Source organism: Denticeps clupeoides, chromosome 1 (genome assembly GCF_900700375.1).
Source record: "Denticeps clupeoides chromosome 1, fDenClu1.1, whole genome shotgun sequence".
Classification (NCBI taxonomy): Eukaryota; Metazoa; Chordata; class Actinopteri; order Clupeiformes; family Denticipitidae; genus Denticeps; species Denticeps clupeoides.
Window position 1 is genome coordinate 31,402,417 of NC_041707.1, and position 15,829 is coordinate 31,418,245.

The window sequence follows — 15,829 nt, forward strand, 5'->3', positions numbered from 1 at the left end:
TTCAGCCATGACCCTGTGAGCTCTTGCAATGTTCAGCTTTTAAAAGCCCGGAGACTAAGAAGCAAAGGAAATGAGCTTTTTACCATCCATTTAATCTAATCAGCATTCATTTTCACATCTTGCAATAATTAAAATGCATCAAATCATGAAAATGTAATTTTAAAAAAACTAATGTTTAATAAAAACTAATTTACAACATGCGAAACACTTTAACAAATCATCAGGAAAAATTACAAGCAGCAAATCAAACGGAAAGGATAAGTACTATAGACCAAAAGGTAGTGTTTGCTGACCAAGCTGAGTCAACCCTTGTCCAACTTAAATGATAGAAATTGAGTAGGAACCTGGGCCAAGATTTACAGCTCTACTCTCTATAGCATACAGGATTACACAAAGTTTAACGTGGGGTCAGCGGTGGTTATAAACATTCGTGGTTTACTTTCCAGTGCTGCTGCAAGCCTTTCTGACGCTAGAATAGACAACGTCTTTTTGCCTTATCGACTGACCCTTTCGGATGGCCCCCGTCTGACTTTCTCTTCGCTGATATTGGATTGGATTACAACAGCAACATTTTGTTGTTGTTGTTGGATTGGATTACCTTCCCGAACACTCGCTTTGTTCCGTCTCGGACTCTGGTACCTCCTGCAACTGAACACTCCCCACGCTGCACCTGAAATGGCAAAAAAAAAATTGTCATAAAGACAATTTTTTTAATTTGGGACTCCAGCAAACCACGGCGTGGAACAACGGTGAACCTTCCCAGGAGTGGCTGGCCCACAAAAAAATGTCCCGAGCTCAGCAACAACTCATCCAAGCAGTTGCAATAGAACCCAAAACAACATCAAAAGAAATGCAGGCCTCACTTGGCTCAGTTAAGCTCAGTTCTGTTCTGCCACTGTGTGCTAAGGGAGGCGTAATGCAAATGCTCAACATTTGAAAATGAAACTTGTTTTAATAAACCCCAAAAAAAGAAGGGTGAGTGCCGGAGAGAACCATGCTGACAAGTAGAGAAGCACTGCTGTGTGTTGAAAAGGGAGATGCAGAGGCAGCGGATTGGACCAGCGTGGTCTGAAGGGACCTGGTGACGGAGCCTCGTTCACTTCATAATCTGTCCAGTCCTTTTCTTCTCTTTCTCACTGTGACGAATCCCATCTTTCGCCCTCTTCTTCGTCTGCACCTGCTGGACTTTTTTCTTTTCTTGGACAAATCATCACCCACCCTGCACTGACACCAATTGCAGGTTCACTCTGCCCTGGAAGGGGATCCCTCTCTGTATCATTCCTTTCCAAGTGGACAGTCGAACTTATGAAGGGTTCTAATCAGGTACTGGTGATTAGAACCCTTTTCACGCTACGAATCGGGGCCATGGGCACGTGTTCACGACTCAGTCGTCAGAAAAACAGTAGGCAAAAATGGCCAACATGGAACAGCTGCGAGGGCGACAACCACCACTGAAAAATCAGAAGACAGAAAAACTGTCTTGCTTTTACCCAAAAAATATTGATCCGCTTGGAAATAAAATTCTGTGAACAAATGTTTTTGGAAGGAACACCGGATTTCAGAAAGAGATTATACCAAGAGTAAAACAATGGCGGTGGTGTGGTGGTGCTGCTTCAGGACCTGGATGACTTGCTGTGATGGAGCCATATTTGGTTTGTCCAAATGATCTCCTTGTGATAAACAGCACAGCACATGGTGCACACAACGACGCAACCTTCTGATCTCGGGGCCGCTTCCTTCACCACTAGGTGACCGCTGGCCCATGCTATGCCAGGTCAGGATTATAGAGAAGCTGTAGCTTAAAGTTCAAAGTGAAGTGATTGTCACATGTGATACACAGCAGCACAGCACATGGTGCACACAGTGAAATTTGTCCTCTGCATTTAACCCATCACCCTGAGTGAGCAGTGGGCAGCCATGACAGGCGCCTGGGGAGCAGTGTGTGGGGACGGTGCTTTGCTCAGTGGCACTTCAGTGGTACCTTGGCAGATCAGGATTCGAACCGGCAACCTTCTGATTACGGGGCCGCTTCCTTAACCGCTAGGCCACCACTGCCCCTAGTCCCCTGGGTTATGCTGGTTAATTCATCTTTGGACAAATGGAAGTGAACTCAGAGAAAACCCATGTAAACATGCAAAATCCATAAGTGAAAGGATTGTCATTGTGAGACACTGCAGCACAGCACAGCGAAATGTGTCCTCTGCATTTAACCATCACCCTTGGTGACCAGTGGGCAGCCATGACAGGCGCCCGGGGAGCAGTGTGTGGGGACGGTGCCTCGCTCAGTGGCACCTCAGTGGGTCGGGATTCAAACCGGCAACTTTCTAATTACCGGGCCGCTTCCTTAACCGCTAGGCCAACATGGATAAGGTGGAAGGATGCAGCATCTAGCAGATGGTGGCCATCTGCATGGAGGATGCAGGACCAACACCTACTCCTCTGGGTAAGCCCGTTGTGAGGATCTTTGTAAATGATAAAGTAAGTACGCAGGTGTGTGTGTGTTTGTGTGTCCGGTATTTCTTCCTGTGTCTATGAATAATGCACATGTTGCCATATATGTGTGTGTTTGTGGGTGTATCCAGCGCATTTTGCCCTCCCAGCTTTGGCAAGGAGTGTTAGGAGTTCACCTGCCCAGTCAGTGCTGACCTCAGCGTCACGTCACCTCAGAATAATCCTGACGAATGCATTTAAAGTGCGTTTAAACCATCCAGGCCTCAGGGTCACGGGGCGCTGTTCACGTTTGACCTCGCCTTAACGGTCACATCGCATATCAGCCCAACGTGGACGGAGCTTTTCCTGCGCGTTTGTTTTTGCAGCGTCACCGCACATCAGCGCCAGAAAACAGACGGCGTGTCGCCGGCAGGTGACGTTTGGGAGACACGACGGCAGTGCTGCGACGACCAGCTCTGCTGCCAGTCAGGAAGTGAATCGAACAGCAACAGCAGCCAGTGCTGAAGTGTGCTCAATAAGGAAAAAACCAAATCTTATTAAGACACACACACGCACACACTTAGCATTATGAAGTGTGTGTTGTCCAGTTTTCATTAATCAACGCTCCAGGATGATGTTTTCTGATCCTGTTTGGAAGGAGGAGCATAGCTCATGCCCTCATGCCCAGTTGTCGGTATGGTGCTCAAGACCTGTCAGTTTGGAGAAGCTCTGGTCACACCTTCTCTCATAAACAGATTTATAAACAGATTATAAATATTATTTATTCCCCCGCCTTGAGGTTCTAATGAGTCAGTGGATGGGCGCAAATCTCAAGAGTCGCAGAAGATTCTGCTGTCCATTGACAGCAACCCCTGTGAAGTACATCCAGGCCAACACTTCCTAAAATTCCTGATTTCAGGCAGTAATTAACAGTAATTAACTTATGTGGGCTGTGGGGGGGGGGGTGATGGTTCTTGGAAGGCCTCTCATGTTATGTGGCTACGTAGGCTGTGTGGCAACGCTCTCGTCCAGCTGATGTGATGACGTAGCTGCGTGTGTTTGCGCGCGTACGAGACCCAGAGACGAAGAGAGAGAGAGGGGGGGGGGAGAGAGAGAGAGAGAATTTTGGTGAGGAGGCGGAGGCTGTGGAACGGATCGCGATGGATCTCCCTTCCACAGGAGCCACTTCAGACGCTGCGGAGGAACACGCAGCGTGACGGGACTCCGGGTGACGACGCCGGACACATACACGACGCGTCTGAATCCGAATGATTCGTCGCCGCGCGTCCCCTGTGGTTTGCGCGTTCGTTTGGCGGGGTTTGGGGGCCTCGCATCCGTTTCTACGCTAGCGGAAATCGGAGAGGGGGGGTGCGGGGAGACGCCGCTGTTGCTCCGGGCTAGAAGACGAGTGGACTGCGTGGACCCCCAGAGCCGCCGAGATCTGACAGCGTGCTCCTCTCCTCCATCAGATAGACCGAGAGAGAGAGAGAGAGAGAGAGAGAGAGGGAGGAGGCATCGCGTCGCATCTCCGGCTGAATCGATCCGCTGCGAACTCGCCCCCGGGAGGACCGGGAGGAGGAGACGCCGACCGGGACGGACGGACACCCCCGGCCACATCCATGTAACGCGCCGGGACCGGGTCGCTCTCCAGAAAAGCCCTCCGCGATCCAGGTAGGGGGCTGTGGGTGACGTCGGTCGCGCGTGGTCAGCTGGAGTTGACCGGGGAGATCGATTTCATTTTAACGCAGTAAAACCAGCGGCGTTCGTAACAGAGAGCGCGAGAACGTGACGTTTAGGTGAAACGGGTCTATTTGTGCGGAGGGACGGACGTGATTTATGCGAAGTGCGTCGCGTCGCGCCACGCCGGGTGGACGTTCCCTCTCCGGACGGCGGTGGCCGGTGGGAACGGGGGTGATAAGACCCCAGTCTCGGTCCAGGAAGCCCAGGAAGGGTGGGGGTCGGATGGTGGCGTTGTATCCGCGGGAGGCAGGTGTCGCCGCGTCGCCTACTTGTGGAGTCGTGGCGCCCGTCGTCGTCCATCATGGTTGGGGGGGGGGGGGTTGCCTGAGACCGGCGTCCGTGGTATATATTTTTTAACACATTTTTGCGTGTCTGTGCAGCCCGGATCGGAGATGTGACGACATCCCGCCGCTTTTTTTTACGCCGCCGTCAACAGATCGGTCCATTCTCATAATAAAAATGTTCTTTTAAGTGACCGTGCTAGTGACAGGTGAGGCGGGGTCAGAGGTCATGGGGTAGGGACTTGTGGCAGGGGGCGTGAGAAATTCCGCAGCAGCTGTTTTCTGGGGTCTCAGATCTCCTCCTTTAAGGGGACTCTTCCCAAAATAGGGGGTCGGCTCCCCTTCTCTCGCCAGCACTGGCGGGTCCCAGAGAAAAGGAGCGGGAAAAACTCGATGTGGAGTGCCTGGCATGGCTGGAGTAATTCAGCTTTTTCGTAGACACGTGACACGTTTTAGTTCAGACCTACACACAAGGAGCACACTCACACACTCACACACACGTTAAGGCATTTTTTAAAAGTGTGGGATATTGGGCGGTGGTGGCCTAGCGGGTAAGTGAAGTGATTGTCACATGTGATACACAGCAGCACAGCACACGGTGCACACAGTGAAATTTGTCCTCTGCATTTAACCCATCACCCTTGGTGAGCAGTGGGCAGCCATGACAGGCGCCCGGGGAGCAGTGTGTGGGGACGGTGCTTTGCTCAGTGGCACCTCAGTGGCACCTTGGCGGATCGGGATTCGAACCAGCAACCTTCTGATTACGGGGCCGCTTCCTTAACCGCTAGGCCACCACTGCCCCAAGTAAGGAAGCGGCCCCGTGATCAGAAGGTTGTGGGTTCGAGTCCCGATCCACCAAGGTGCCACTGCTCACCAAGGGTGATGGGTTAAAAGCAGAGGACACATTTCGTTGTGTCACCGTGTGCTGGGCTGCACAATCACTTCACTTTAAAACTGTCCTATGTACCACGGTTTCTGATTAAGGGGGAGAAGGCAATGTTACACTTTTCTTTTATGGCTAACATACAACTTTTTGTTAAGCTTCTGTGTCTATTGCTGCTGTTTAATTAAAGGGATTTTCAAATGACTCGATTTGTGTAGCTACCCGAACTATTTGAATGGAAGTCGGCAATTAAGAAAACTATGTGCAGTACATTCTGTATTGTGGAATGTTCAAATAGTCAGAACGTCAAGCTGAAAACCAATGCAAAGAAAGGGGCTTCCTGATGGAAGTGTTAAAACGAATCCGTTCACTTCGTTTAATGAACGAGGCCGACAACGATGTAACTGGCTGTCAGCATTCCGGCGTGGGTCCGCATAGGACAGAAACGCACCCACAGAACCATCAGCTCCACGCGTGCGGGGAACAGCCGCCACTTACGTCTTCCGTTGGCAGAAATCCCGTGCCCTGATACAGACAGAAAACACATTAGCGTAAAACCACTATTAGTATGCTAATTAGTCTGCATCATGTAATTGCCGCAGGCCCCGTTCTCTTCACAACCACTGTTGGCAACTTTGTAGTTTTGAGCATTGGCAGGCAGGGCAGAGAAGGGGGGAAATATGCATCTGCTGCTCTTGTTGATTTTTTTGCTGCAATTTTTTCTTTTCTCGCCAGAGCCACACATCACAGAATGTATATTCGATCCAGCAAAATACAAGCACATCAATTTATGTGACCTGAAAGAGACCAGGAAACTAAATCTGAGTTGCTGCTGCCTGGAAATGAATCTCTCAGCTCCTCTAAGTTAATTTGAGAGTCAGGGACATCATACCGTTTCATCGGCTTGTGTTCACACACACGCACACGCCCCATACCGTTCCCCACCACTTGAACCTTATAGAGATCCATCTCTGACAGATGTGGATCAGCATAGCCACTGCTCCTACTGACACTGGCTGGTAAAGCGAGAGGTTCCGCATGCACAGTTGACAGTTGCGTTGAATGGGACGATCGGAAAAGAGGAAAGATGGCCCTGACGCTCAGACTAGGCCCCTTTGGTTTCACATTCTGGCCGCTTGATGAGGCCCGTGAAGGCAGTATCGGTGTCTAGAAGGACTGAATTAGACCATTAGCGCTGGTCTCGCTGAAGCCTGAGACGCCTGTGAGGGACTACCTGAGATGTTTTATTTGCTTGCTTGTGAGAACTTCTAATTAAAGTGAGACATGTGAGCCATGAAACGGTTTAATGTTGTTTCCACAAGTAATGAAATAACATTCTTCTTTAAAATTTGAAAATCGATAGAAGTTCATTAGCAAGTTATAAGTGAATCTACAGGAATCCCTTATGATTATTGGTAATTCAAACTATTCTGGAATTGATAATAAAATATTTGGGTTACAGAGAAGTGTTTGAAGCACACATTACTGTAGTGCCAAACTGATTGCATTTAACATGAATTCATTTTAGAATAAAATTAGTGTCTGGGCATTTGACTTATATCGAACTATTTTCTAAAATCTGTTTTTTCTATGATCATATGTGACAATTACATATGAAGCCATTATGAGTAATGGATTTCAGTGATTAACCAAAGAAATGTGTGCTATGTTCATGCAGTATTTATGTGAACGTTTTTAAATCCAATCTGTCTGGCATGAAATCTTTAACTTGCGAAGGGCATCCACATCATTTATGAACTGGTGAGATATTTCTTAACCTGATGCACATATATGTCATTAATTTAGTGAACAAAATTGTCGATAATCAAAATAATTTACAAAACACAATGGGGGTGTCTGTGAATGTTCTTTAGTCCTGAATGCTTGAATACCTCCACATCCCACGATATCTGCAAAAAGTGACACATTTATGAGGTCTGTTGATGCCCCTGTGTACAAGGGGCATGAAGAGCAATGAAAACTGAATAGAAAAAGGAGAAAATAGGGTGCATGGCTTTGTTTAGTCATTGAATCACCTTCTGGGTAGGGGTGTTGAAATTAGTCTTATAATCGATGCATCGCAATGAAGACGTGGACGATTCAGCATTGATGCAGTGCAGAACATTATCAAGTGCTTGGTGGTTTTCTGGCGGCGGCATAAAAAAATCCTTGTTAAAAAGTAGTGGCGGTAGTGACTGTGGCTGCCTGATCTGAGTACAGCGCTCCTGTACTGTAATTTGGTGAATTTTGACCGCTGCACAAGTGACACGTTTATACACAACCAATAGAATCAAGTGTTCCAATAGAAACATGGGGGAACCTGGCCTCACTTGTGTTGAGCAGCTTTTGATTTGTTCCAATGAGCAGAAAAACAGTCTGTGTTCAGTCCGCTCTTACCTGATGCCACGGACGTCTGAACCAGGCGCTCTTCTGGCATTTCCACATGGGTGACTGAGACCTTATCTCTTGTATTTGAAAACATCATGTGAAGTTTATGGGATGCATCATGATGCATCAATATTCAAGGCATTGATAATCGTAATCGAATCGTGAGACCAGTCAAGGTTCACACCTCTTCTTCAGGGGTACAGAAACAATGCCACTCAAGCAGTAGTTTGGTCCTCATCGCCAAGATACATATAACGAGAAAACCGCCCTTACTTGACTTGAATTATATGTTTACACCTACTTGGACACCGACATTAGCAAACATATATTTCCCCCATGGGCCTTTAATCTGCAGTTGCCTTGACCTCAGTGAGATTTTTGTAGCGGCCCATTTAAATGGATTAGTTCAGGTTAATGAATCTAAAGTAGTTATTTTCACCCCAGTGGTAGATATACAGTACAGGCCAAAAGTTTGGACACACCTTCTCAGTCAATGTTTATTCTTTATTTTCATGACCATTTACATTGGTAGATTTTCACTGAAGGTATCAACACTATGAATGAACACATGTGGACTTATGTACTTAACAAAATATGAAATAACTGAAAACAAGTTTTATATTCTAGTTTCTTCAAAATAGCCGCCCTTTGCTCTGATTACTGCTTTGCACACTCTTGGCATTCTCTCGATAAGATTCAAGAGGTCGTCACCTGAGATGGTTTTCCAACAGTCTTGAAGGAGTTCCCAGAGGTGTTTAGCTCTTGTTGGCCCCTTTGGCTTCACTCTGCGGTCCAGCTCACCCCAAACCATCTGGATTGGGTTCAGGTCCGGTGACTGTGGAGGCCAGGTCTCCACTTTTTGTTAAGTACATAACTCCACATGTGTTCATTCATAGTTTTGATGCCTTCAGTGAGAATCTACCAATGTAAATGGTCATGAAATGAAATACTTTGAATAAACCAATTCCCCATAACTTTTTTGTTAGCAGACGTTTGCATTTTGAAAATGTGTCCACGTACTTTAGTTGATGAATCATGGGTAATATTTAAAAGTTTCAAGTGATCTTACTACATGGTTTGCTCCACATTCTTGACAGTTTTTTTTTGTCTTGTGTCCCTGTACAACTAGCACAGCATAAAATTGTCATCACTGAGAGATAAGTGTCTGGAGGTTACGTACAGGGTGCTATTCTAAATGTCTTTTATTGCTGTTCATGTCAGAGGGGTCTGGGGCTGGACTGTTTGTTGGTTGTCTTGCCATGTTCCACTCCGAAGTCTCTGATCCCTTGTACCCTGAGTAGTGCACTTCACATGAAGAACACTGCCGAGGAGCTCTCTGCTCTGTACCTGTAAAGTGACTGTCACGGGCGCTGCTGCTGCTGACTCACCTGAGGCCATCTCAAAAAAGGTGTGTGAGTGTCTGTGTATGTGTGTGTGTGTGTGTGCCCGTGTTCTGTTGAGAGAAACAAGTGCGTACACACAGCAAAAAATGGGTCTGCCCGAAGTGCAGCAGAGCCATTCCTCTCGGATATGAATGTGCAGATGAAGCGCCATCCTCTCTACGTCTGTTTGACTGAACAGTAAGATCCATTTGACTGTGCATGGCTCTCACTTACATTTATACTTATGTGGAATCATATCTAATTAAGCCTGGGTTCGCTTTATGATCCGTATACCTCATCCTGAGAAAAAAGCAATAAAATGGTTGAACAGATACACAAAAAAAAGATACAGGGTTATGCAAGAGCAGTTAAATGCAGAAAACAATCTTGCATGCTGTGGGTGGCCTTCCCTAATAAGAGGTTTGTCAGGAGACTTGTTATGTAAAACTCTACTCTCTCTATATATATGTGTGTGTGTGTGTGTGTTTGTGTTTCAATTTATGCTCTAACAAAGAAGGAAAAACATTAAAATGTACATTTTGGTGGTCCCAACAAGAATACTCTGGATAATACCCCAGGTCCTCACTTGATGCTTGTAGAAAATAAATGCTTATTGTAAAAATCTTATCATGCTTATTGATTGTGATATTGTCTGTAATAATGAAATTTTAGGGGTAAAATAATGAATTATGAAAAATCCTATTTTTACCCAACCCCCAGAGATTCATTTTTAATTAGAACGATATGATAGTTATTATAGTTAGCATTTCAGCCCTAACCCCTCTTGCCCATGCCATTTTCTAACCATCCTACCGGTCTACTGCATGATTCAGATCACTGGGGTAAATTTGACACTAATTTCTGCTATCAGATGAGGAGGCTCACAGTCTTGCTGATAAGAAACGAGACGTCCAACTGTTACAGATGGGAGATAATATTTGGAGGTGTATTATCTCCTGCATTTACACACTCCTATGTGAAGTGATTTTGATTTGCAAAATGCTCAAATAATCATTTTAAACTATTATTATCTAATAAACTGTGATACTAAACTTATTCCCAAATATCACAATATTTTGTATAAAATACAAAAAACTAACATGTTGCAAATTGTCCTCAAACCATTTCTGTTCATAAATTATTGTAATGTGTCTTGGCTACATAGGTGATTTGTGGAATATGAATGTTAAAATGGTATGTGTGTTGGTTGGTGTAATGTGACGTGAGTGATGATTGATTCCTGTTTAACTTTGCGCTGGCCTTGGTGTTTTGACTTGTGTCATTTTGACTTGTGTCATAAGTTCACACATAACTAACTTCCCCATCAGGGAGGCCAATCCTTCATTCCCATTTCATTTTAAATAACTTTAAAGGGTGGCTAAAATATCTTCCCTGTTTCTATGGGAACAAGTTTCAACTCCCTGTGATGTTGATTGAGCCCCTAATCTCTAATAGCATTTGAGTGAACGCCATCCGGGCCCTTCTGTTCACGAGAAAGCAAGTGTGTGCATGTGTGTGTGTTTGTATGAATGGATGCGCCTCTTTAAATGAGCATGTCTGTTGGCTCTAATAGATTCTTTACTCGCTGCAGAGATGATTGGCAGTAGTGGCACTCTAAGCAGGCCAAAACCTGACCTGATTTCAGCATTGGAATGATAGCATAAATACTCATTTTCAAGGGTGAACAGATTTTTTCATATTTGCAAATATAATACTTTAGCATTTTAGTTAAAAAAACGATTAATAATGCAAACTTGCTAAGATTATGGGAAAATATTCTTGTATTGTTTCATTTTATGAAATTTAATCACACATTTTAATCACACACAACACCTTAAATATTGCATAGATCCACAAGGTCAATAACATATGAATTTTTGCTAGCATTATCCTAACCAATAACCTGGTTCAATCTTCCAAAGGTGTTGGTGATTATGACTACTATTTAATTTTGCTTTTTATGTCACTCCCCAAACTTTCTTTTTTTCTTTTTTAACTTTTGTTAAACAAGTAAAGCAGTTCATTACCCAATTAGGTATTGAAATGTGCTCAATTTGTCTGAATATTAATAAAAAAAACATTGTACTTGGCACAAACTAGGTGAAAGTAATGAAATTAATCTCATAGTCAATGCATCGCAATGCGGATGTGGACGATTCTGCATTGATGCAGAGCAGAACATAATCATTTAGATCCGATTGACGTTGGTTTTCTGGGGGCGGCATTAAAAACTCTAGTTACAAAGTAGTGACTGTGGCTGCCTTATCTGAGTACGGCGCCGTTCCATGTAGGAGTAAGGCCTCGTCCACACAGACGTTCGAAATGAACGCCATATGCATTTTTGCTGTGTTTTGTAACTGGGTTCTATTGCCGTTTCACTGGTGTTTGATTGGCACTGTTTAGATGTTTGTTGGGATGTCAGTCGAAATCGACACCAAGAAAGCGTTGCATGCAGCATTTATTTGATGCCATCTGAATGTGCAGCCAACAGAATGCTGGTAGTGAACATCTGTGTGGACGCTCTGGTTTTCTCCAATGAGCAGCATTCTGCCGTGGCAGAATAGCATAACCATTTCTTCAAATGACTTCTTCCTTGTTTATTGATGTTTGATGAATTGATTTTTCTTATTTTGTAAAAGTGAAATACAAAGTGAAGTAAAAAGTAAAAGTAAAACAAAGTAATCAGTTAACACCTTTCCAATACAACATGTCCATGGCTGTAAACTACTCATACAGTCCTTATACTTACAAGTGCATCATTTCTGAACTCTTGCGATTGGCCAACCGTGGAAGCCTGTATGTACCAGTTCACGTGATGATAATAATTACTCTGCTGCCATCGCTAGGTGGTCGCATGCATGACAGAGGAGGCAGCACACTTCCCTGCCTGGTATGAGCCTTCGTACCACTACTCACCGTCCGGCAGGCAGATGTAAAACTACCTCTGAAGTAGGTCATAGTTACACTTTAGGAGTGCACCCTAACATCCACCTTGCGCACTTTGTTGTCCCAGCTTTGGAACATTTTTAGAACAAGCCCAGTTGGCCACTCGGTTCTTATGGCTTGTGAGTCTTGCAGCAGAACAACACCTCCTACTTGCAAATTTCTGCTGTCGGTGTGCCGCTTGTTTCTGGCCTGAAGTGTCGTCAAGTATTCTTGTCTCCGCTTTTTCCAGAATGTGTCAGCGAGGCCCTGAACTCTCTTCCACTGTTTGTTAGGAAGATCCTGAGGATGTCTCTTACAGGTGCAGACAAAGTATATAAAAAGGAAGAACTGCAGGAGCTTCTGGGTCCACAGACACTGGGACCAATGATCTTGAGTTCATAATGGAGATGACCTCTGACATCAGAGTTGTAAGCACTTCATGTGTCAGTTGGGACAGATGTCCCATGTGTGTTTTGATGAGAAGAGCATCTAAAATCCTTTGTGCAATGCCACAGCAGTCTTCTAATAGCTGTGAATGGTCTGAGGCCATTGATGAAGTTCACCACAGTCGTGGTCATCTTCTCTATAATCTAAATGTGCAGTGCTCTGGTGCTCAAACAGGTAAATGTGTCTGCCCACCACTTGCTGTCTGTGTAGCCTCCTCTTGTTCTTCAAGACGTTACAGTCCAGGGTCCAAAAACGTCTACTCCAACATGGGTGAATGGTGGTTCTACTGAAAGTCTGTCTGTTGGCAAATCTAACATCTTCTATTCTCCCAATTTACCTCTCAATTGACACACTTATGTATGACCCTAGAAACAAGTTTCTTTTCTGTTTTCACAGTCCGGCTGATCTCAAGTGATCTGATCTGTAAAGTGACGTCCCTGATGTGTGTTCTCATGGTTTATGTCTTACCAACAGTGTAGCAGTGTGTGTCTTTGAGATAATCAGAGGATGTCTGTCATCAAAAGGTAGGTCTGCAAAGGATGCACGACCTCCAACTCTCAATAACCCATATTTGTCCAGACATGAAGATAACGTCCTGAAGCACAGCCCTAAACATTACCCTGGTAGCTTGATCACTTTCACTTTCTCTACTGCTCTGCAGACAATTTCCTGGCGTCTGTGATTTTCTTGATCAAACTAGAGATTGCTTGTGCCAGTGATTTCCATGTTGAGAATCTCTGAAGACTATGAGGTCCTAGCTAACTTTCTGTAACTTCAGTACTTATGGTGGTCACCTCAGGATGGATTTCCTAATCTCTAGCTGGACATATCAACTTATCAACAAATCAAGGCATGTGTAGTGTTCTCTTGCTAAAGCCTTGTCAGATATTTTGGTCCTGAATCCAGTTGGGTTTTTTGAGGGCTGCTAGTTCCATGGTCTGCTGAATTTTCTTCTGTGTTGATGTAGTGCCACTAATGTGGCACTTTCTAATCTATGAGATCCTATTAGAAACCCAAACATAGAATCTGTAAGAGGTATTGTGGATGTAACCTAACACAATTCAATGAATGTCAAATCCTAGTTTGTCCTGGATAACCTCAGCCACATTGACCGAGGAGCAGTAGAACATCTCTTGTACATCTGCTGTTACCACTATGGTTTCTTTGCAAAATGAAGTAAAACACCAACAAGAGTGTTATTTAGGTCCGGACCAATTAGAAACACCTTCATGCTTGGCGCTGGAGTCGAGTACCACATGTATCTGCTCCGGCTTGTGAGGATGGTAAACACCAAACAATGGCGAGTACCAGCACTCTTCTCCTAGAGGTGGAGCACCAGCTTGGGGTCAAATACCTTCTGCATGAAGTTAATGAAATCTTCCTTCATCTGTGCTTTCTTCTGTGGGTGCATGATAAGGATAATAGACGCTTTATAGCTCACTGTTGGTTATTTGGGAGACACTCTCAAGTTGTTCAATAGGGTAGAGGAGCAACCCACATGTTTGACTTGTCTCTTTATTCTTGTTGTTCTACCGTTTCTACAAATTCCTCATTGATGGAGCAAGTTTATGTTGTGTTTTCTGAAATATGTAACTGCCTAGATCATTTGTTGCTCTCGCTACGTGCATTATAGAGCATTGAAGAAGCAGCTTGGAGCAACACAATTCTTTGACTGTTTAGACTCTTGGCCTTTTCTTTGACTTGAATATTGCTTATGCAGGGTGTCAAGATGGAAGCACTTCCATTTTGTAGGATGTTTGTCTTGTAGACACTGGTTTTGGGTGACTGTTCCAAGGCACACCTCACCAATAATGACCCACCCATGGTCAAGATGTGGCGACCACTATAATGTTCTCTGACTTTGTGCACACAGAGGTCTCTTCCAAGGAGGATAAGGATTCAAGCTCTGAGATCTTTTCTGCTACTATTTTAAGATGGGAATAGCGATGAGCATCTTCTGGTGATGAGATCTCTCTTCTGTCATCTGGTGTCATGTCACGGAGAGTGGGAAGAGAGAGTTGTGTTACGCCATCCAAGGACTCTATAACAAAGTTGTTTGCTCGTCTCCCCATCTTTTTCATGACACATGAGCATGTCTTCAGGGTATATAATTCTGAATGCCTACCAACTCTGACAATATCAAAGAAGTCCGACTTTGCTAACGGGCGGCATACATCTTGACTGCTCTTTCGCTGATACGCCCTCACTGGACATATTTTACAGTTACCACATATTTCAGTACATTTGGATGACACAGCATCGACCATTTACTCTCGACCTTCTCTGGCAGCAGAAACTTTTCCATTCTATATAAAGAGGTTCTGGATGTAAGGCTGTAGGATGTGTTTTGCTCCCACATTCTCTGCGTTCTACTATAACATCTCATTCTTTGACCATGTGCTTAATGGAAGAAACAGATCTAAATCTAAAACAGATATGTTTTGCCTGGAGAGTAAGTAATCAGATATGTTAATCTAGTTTCCATCGTGTCTGCCTTATTTTTCTCAGAGGGTTCTGCCATGGCTTGAGTCACCTCCTACAGCAGCAGCTCTAATGACGGAGCAGTCTATGATTTTCTGGCAGAGCGTGATGCTAAATGGAAACAGCATAAACAGGCCAACGATTTAGCAATTGCAATAATCTCAATAAACTAACAAACAATTTCCATCTCAGCATAAATATGACATGGTGTAAAATACATGAACTACTTACAATCTTATCATTTCTATACTCTGCAGCAGCATCAGTCGTTCTGACAGTACTTTCTATTGGCCAACTATGGAAGCCTGTATGTAACAGTTCACATCATAATAATTACTCTGCTTCCACCTGACGGCACGAACACCAGATAAATGCCTGGTTCCGTTCAAAATGTGAATGATGTCAAGATATCAACATCATAATCAAATCAAGTCATGAAACCGGTTATGCTTCACACCTCTACCATCTACTAGTATTTCATTTTTTGGTCCAGATGGCATATCTCAGGCAAGAAAAGGCCATATTGTAATCAGACCAATACTGTGTAACGGGGCTGTCTGGCCACTGAATAGTGTGCAAATGAATGCTGTGCCTTAGTGGATATCAGCAGTGTCAGGACGCAGACTAATCAATGCAGCCACTGACCTTCACCTACCCATTTTATTGTAGGGTGGGTAATGTTATGATTATAGTCACGATTGCAGTGTGCTCATTATTGCATCAGTTTTGACTAGAAGTGAGTCATGCCCCCTTTCTTATAGTATACTTATATTGACCTTGTCCTGATTGAATCTTTAGTGGTAGGGTGAATACACACACACACAGTTCCCGCTCAGGTGTTCATTGGTCACCTTGTCTCTAATCCTTCAGCT

At 44.4% G+C, this 15,829-nt stretch overlaps 1 protein-coding gene across 3 annotated transcripts in view; it reads left to right on the top strand.

Annotated features, from left to right (window-relative positions):
- Positions 1–3,576: 3,576 nt before the first annotated feature.
- slc8a3 (solute carrier family 8 member 3) overlaps positions 3,577–15,829 on the top strand; it is a 64,974-nt gene continuing 52,721 nt past the window's right edge. For all 3 annotated transcript variants that reach the window (XM_028981911.1, XM_028981919.1, XM_028981925.1), the window contains exon 1: positions 3,577–4,101. The gene's annotated coding sequence lies outside the window, so the exon portion shown is untranslated. The remainder of the gene's footprint in view (positions 4,102–15,829) is intronic.